Consider the following 5,853-nt stretch of genomic DNA (forward strand, 5'->3'; position numbering starts at 1 on the left):
ATAATTCCAATCCCAAAGAAAGCAGGTGTTGACAGATGTGAGAATTACCGAACAATCAATTTAATAAGCCACAGCTGCAAAATACTAACACGAATTCTTTACAGACAAATGGAAGAACTAGTAGAAGCCGACCTCGGGGAAGATCAGTTTGGATTCCGTAGAAATACTGGAACACGTGAGGCAATACTGACCTTATGACTTATCTTAGAAGAAAGATTAAGGAAAGGCAAACCTATGTTTCTAGCATTTGTAGACTTAGAGAAAGCTTTTGACAATGTTGACTGGAATACTCTCTTTCAAATGCTAAAGGTGGCAGGGGTAAAATACAGGGAGCGAAAGGCTATTTATAATTTGTACAGAAACCAGATGGCAGTTAGAGTCGAGGGACATGAAAGGGAAGCAGTGGTTGGGAAGGGAGTAAGACAGGGTTGTAGCCTCTCCCCAATGTTATTCAATCTGTATATTGAGCAAGCAGTAAAGGAAACAAAAGAAAAATTCAGAATAGGTATTAAAATCCATGGAGAAGAAATAAAAACTTTGAGGTTCGCCGATGACATTGTAATTCTGTCAGAGACAGCAAAGGACTTGGAAGAGCAGTTGAACAGAATGGATGGTGTCTTGAAGGGAGGATATAAGATGAACATCAACAAAAGCAAAACGAGGATAATGGATAGTAGTCGAATTAAGTCGGGTGATGCTGAGGGTATTAGATTAGGAAATAAGATGCTTAAAGTAGTAAAGGAGTTTTGCTACTTGGGGAGCAAAATAACTGATGATAGTCGAAGTAGAGAGGATATAAAATGTAGACTGGCTATGGCAACGAAAGCGTTTCTGAAGAAGAGAAATTTGTTAACATCGAGTATAGATTTAAGTGTCAGGAAGTCGTTTCTGAAAGTATTTGTATGGAGTGTAGCTATGTGTGGAAGTGAAACATGGACGGTAAATAGTTTGGACAAGAAGAGAATAGAAGCTTTCGAAATGTGGTGCTACAGAATAATGCTGAAGATTAGATGGGTAGATCACATAACTAATGAGGAGGTATTGAAAAGAATTGGGGAGAAGAGGAGTTTGTGGCACAACTTGTCAAGAAGAAAGGACCAGTTGGTAGGACATGTTCTGAGGCATCAAGGGATCACAAATTTAGCATTGGAGGGCAGCGTGGAGGGTAAAAATCATAGAGGGAGACCAAGAGATGAATACACTATGCAGATTCAGTAGGATGTAGGTTGCAGTAAGTACTGGGAGATGAAGAAGCTTGCACAGGATAGAGTAGCATGGAGAGCTGCATCAAACCAGTCTCAGGACTGAAGACAACAACAACAAGCAACTTGGTTGGAAAAAATGGAAGAATTCTACGAAAACAGAAGTAAGCCCAAAACTGAGCCAATCAAATGGACTGCTGCTATTAAGAAGGATCTTAAAGCAGCTGGTATGACTCAGGCAGACCTTGTGGATAGGAAAACATTCAGACAAAAGACGTTTGATTGGAAAGTTGGTCAGAGGGAAATTAGGAAACGGACTGGAGCATCGTGGTCTGATGAAAGAAAGAGACTTCATTCTGAAAGGATGAAACAAATTTGGGCAAATGAAAGGTCAACCATCAAATGTAACATTGCTGGATTGTACCTACCGATTTGTGTGTGCAGACAAAGTTGAACTGCTCTGCTTAGTACCTATCATATTTCAATACGTGCCTTTCAACATATTATTTGGCAATTAAGCTACACCCGTCTTCTACATGCTCCCCAAAACCCACAAGCCCAACATTCCTGGACACCCCATTGAGCAGGCTATCTTGCTCTCATTGAAAGAATTTTATTTGTTAAGTAACATCTCCAACCAGCTGCATAAAAACTAGCCTCCAACATCAAAGGTAATAACCTTCCTTCACCAACTCCCCACCATCCCCACTCCTTTTCCTCTGGAATCCATACTCCTCACTGTTGACGCTACCTCCAGATACACCAATATACCTCGTCCCCATGGCCTTGCCACTATTGAACACTGCCTACTTATCCCACTGTCCTTTAGACTCCCAACCCACCACCTCATTTCTTACACACCTTGCCAATTATATCCTGACTCACAACTTCTACTAGTCCCTTGATGGGACAACCCATGGCACAACCATGGGCACCTACATGGTACCCTCCTGTGCCAATCTGTTATGGGCCATATAGTGGAAACCTTCCTAGCCTGCCAAAAGCCCCAATGCCTAATCTCCCCCAGATTCATGCTCTAGACTCCAGGCCATGACACCCTATCCTCATTCCTTCACAACCTCAACACCTTCTCCCTCATCTGCTTCACCTGGTCCACCTCAACCCAGTGTGGTACCTTCCTTGATGTTGACCTCCTCCTCTCTGAAGGTTTCATCCACACCTCTATCCACAATAAATTCACTAGCCACCAACAGTATCCACATCAAAAAACTCCTGCTGTACAGCCTAACCACCCATGGATGACATGTCTGCAGTGACACACACTCACTTGCACAATTTGCTGAAGGTCTCATGAACCCTTCACCTTCACAGACAGGCACCACTCCCCAAACATAGTCCACATACTAATTTCCTGTGCTGTATCCCCACAATGAACTACCCCCCCTCCCCCCCCCCCCCAAAAAAAAAAGGAAATCCTCCCACCACCTCCAACAATCAGCTGCAAAGGAGTGCTTCTCACCCAGTATGACCCTGTACTGGTATGACAGAACCATATTCTTCATCAGGGCTTTGATTATTTCCCAGCATTCCTGAAATGAGGGATTTCCTACTCAAGATTCTTGCCCCCCCCTGAAAGTGATGTTCGTTGCCCACCCAATGTATACACCCTAGTCCATCCCTATGCCCTCCCACTCTCAATCCCTTGTGACACGGATCATATCCCTGTGGGAGACCAAACTGCAAGACATGCCCAATCCATCCATCCATCGCTTCCTACTCCAGTCCTGTGAGAGGCTTATCCTGCCATATCAGAGGCCAGACCACTGGGGAAAGCAGCCATGTCATATATAGACTCTGTCATAATGCTACATATCTTTTTATGTAGGTATGATTACCAAACAGTTGTTCACCAAACTTTGACAGTTGTCCATCAAACTTTGACCAATTGCAAAGTAGACCAGCTAGTGGCACAACATGCATCTGAGCACAACATGCTCAATTTCAATGGTGACTTCAGAACCCAGACCATTTGCATCCTTCCCTCTGCAACCAGCGTCTCTTAACTACGAAGGTGGGAGTTATCCCTGTAACACATCGTTTGCTCCCATCATCGTCCTGACCTCAATCTCCCACACTCTCCAACCAACAGTTTTCCACTCCTCCATCTTGCCACTCCGTCCAAATACATGAACTCACGTCACTTCCAGTAAGTGCTGCACCCTACAGGCTCCACCAATCACTCATCACATAGCCCGTGTACCTGCCACCTCTCTCTACATCTACATCGATATTCTGCAAGCCACCATATGGTGCATGGTGGAAAGTATCAAGTACCACTACTGGTCATTCTTCCCATGTTCCACTCGCAAATAGAGTGACGAAAAACGGCTGTCTGTATGACCTCGAATTTCTCGTGTCTTACCTTCGCAGCCCTTATGCACAAATGTATGTTGGCGGCAGTAGAACCATTCTGCAGTCACCTTCAAATGCTGGTTTTCAAAGCATATCTGTAACACTTGTGTGTTGTTCGAACCTACCGGTAACAAATCTAGCAGCTCGCCTCTGAACTGCCTTGATGTCCTCCCTCAACCCTACCTGGTACTGAACACTCAGTGTTCAAGAATAGGCCGCATCAGTGTCCTGTATGCAGTATCCTTTACATGTGAGCCACACTGTCCTAAAACTCTCCCAGTAAACTGAAGTCCACCATTCGCCTTCCCTTTCACAGTTCTCATGTGTTTGTTCCATTTCATATCGCTTTGCAACATTATGCTCACGCATTTAAATGACTTCATTGTGTCAAGCAGGACACTATTATTACTGTATCTGAACATTACAGGTTTGTCCTTCCTACCGATCTGCATTAAATTACATTTTTGCACATTTAGAGCTAGCTGCTATTAATTACATAAAGTAGAAATTTTATGTAGGTCGTCTTGCATCTTCCTACAGTCACTCAACTTTGACATCTTACCGTACACCACATCTCATCAGCAAACAACTGTAACTTGCTGCCCACCCTATCCAAAAAATCATTTATGAATAGAGAGGAACAACAGTCCGATCACACTTCCCTGGGGCAGTCTTGACGATAACATTGTCTCTATGAACACTCGCCATCAAGGATAACATACTGGGTTCTATTACTTAATAAGTCTTCAAACCCCTCACATAGCTGAGAGGGTACTCCATATGCCGGTACCTTCATTAACAGCCTGCAGTGGGGCACTGTGTCAAATGTTTTCTAGAAATCTAGAAATATGGAATCAGCCTGTTCCCTTCATCTGTAGTTCACAGTATATCATGTGAGAATAGGGGACAATGGAGTTCTCACGAGCTGTGCTTTCTAAAACCTTGCCGATTTGTGGACATCAGCTTCTCAGTCTTAAGAAAATTTATTATTATGTATGACGGTAGTATCTGTTCCCGAAAGAACAGTTACCGTGGATGACCATGCAGCTTTGCTAGAAATGAAATGATAATTAAATGGACACCCTAGCAGCAAACAGGCGTTGATGTACTTCATTGGGGACATGTTGAAAATGTGTGCCCCGACCGGGACTCATACCCGGGATCTCCTGCTTACATGGCAGACGCTCTATCCATCTGAGCCACCGCGGGCACAGAGGATAGTGGGTCTGCAGGGACTTATCCCTTGCACGCTCCCCGTGAGATCCACATTCCCATGTCCACACCACTACATTTGTAGTGCGCCTAATAATATGATGGGCAAACATCTATTAGTGGTGTGGACATGTTGGGAATGTGGATCTCACGGGGAGCATGCAAGGGATAAGTCCCTGCAGACCCACTATCCTCTGTGCCCGCGGTGGCTCAGATGGATAGAGCGTCTGCCATGTAAGCAGGAGATCCCGGGTTCGAGTCCCGGTCGGGGCACGCATTTTCAACATGTCCCCAATGAAGTACATCAATGCCTGTTTGCAGCTAGGGTGTCCATTTAATTATCATTTCAAAATTTATTATATTCAAACAGAATATGTTCAAGGATTCTGCAGCAAACTAAAATTAGGGATATTGGTCTGTAATTTTGTGTGTCTGTTCGTATACCCTTCTTATACATGGGAGTCACCTGTGGTTTTTGCAGTTGCCTGGAACTTCGTGCTGGGTTAGAGATTCATGATAAATGCCAGCTAGGTAAGGGGCCAGTGCTGTAGAGTCCTCTTTGTAAAACCGAACTGGGATTCCATCTGGACCCGGCAATTTATTTGCTTTGAAATCTTTCAGCTGTTGCTCTACACCAGGGATGTTTGTTATTATGTTAGCCCATACGGGAGTCAATCTGTTGGTCAAATGACAGAATGTTTATATGATACTTCTGTGTGAACGATTTCTTGAATGTGACATTTAAAACTTTGGCTCTTATTTTGCTACCTTCAATAGCTGCACCAGACTGGTCAACAAGGGTCTAAATGGAGGCCTTACACCTGCTTAGCGATTTTACATACGACCAGAATTTCCTCAGATTCTCTGCCACATCTTTTTGTAATGTATGATGGTGATAGCTGTTATATAGCCTCATGTATAGACGTTTTCACCAACACATGAATCTCTACTAATCTTTGCTTATCATTATTTGTGCATTCCCTTTTCAACCATGAGTGCAACAGCCTCTGCATGCATCTTTTTGTGTTACAATGACATCACACATGAAATTTCTTGATAAACCTTC

The 5,853-nt window shown here is 43.7% G+C and overlaps 1 non-coding gene across 1 annotated transcript; it reads left to right on the plus strand.

The window, feature by feature from the left end:
• Window positions 1-4,985: 4,985 nt before the first annotated feature.
• Trnat-ugu (transfer RNA threonine (anticodon UGU)) lies at window positions 4,986-5,060 on the plus strand. The gene has a single exon. It is a non-coding gene; the product is annotated as a tRNA-Thr (tRNA).
• Window positions 5,061-5,853: the final 793 nt, after the last annotated feature.

The sequence above is a fragment of the Schistocerca nitens genome, chromosome 11, assembly GCF_023898315.1.
Source record: "Schistocerca nitens isolate TAMUIC-IGC-003100 chromosome 11, iqSchNite1.1, whole genome shotgun sequence".
Classification (NCBI taxonomy): Eukaryota; Metazoa; Arthropoda; class Insecta; order Orthoptera; family Acrididae; genus Schistocerca; species Schistocerca nitens.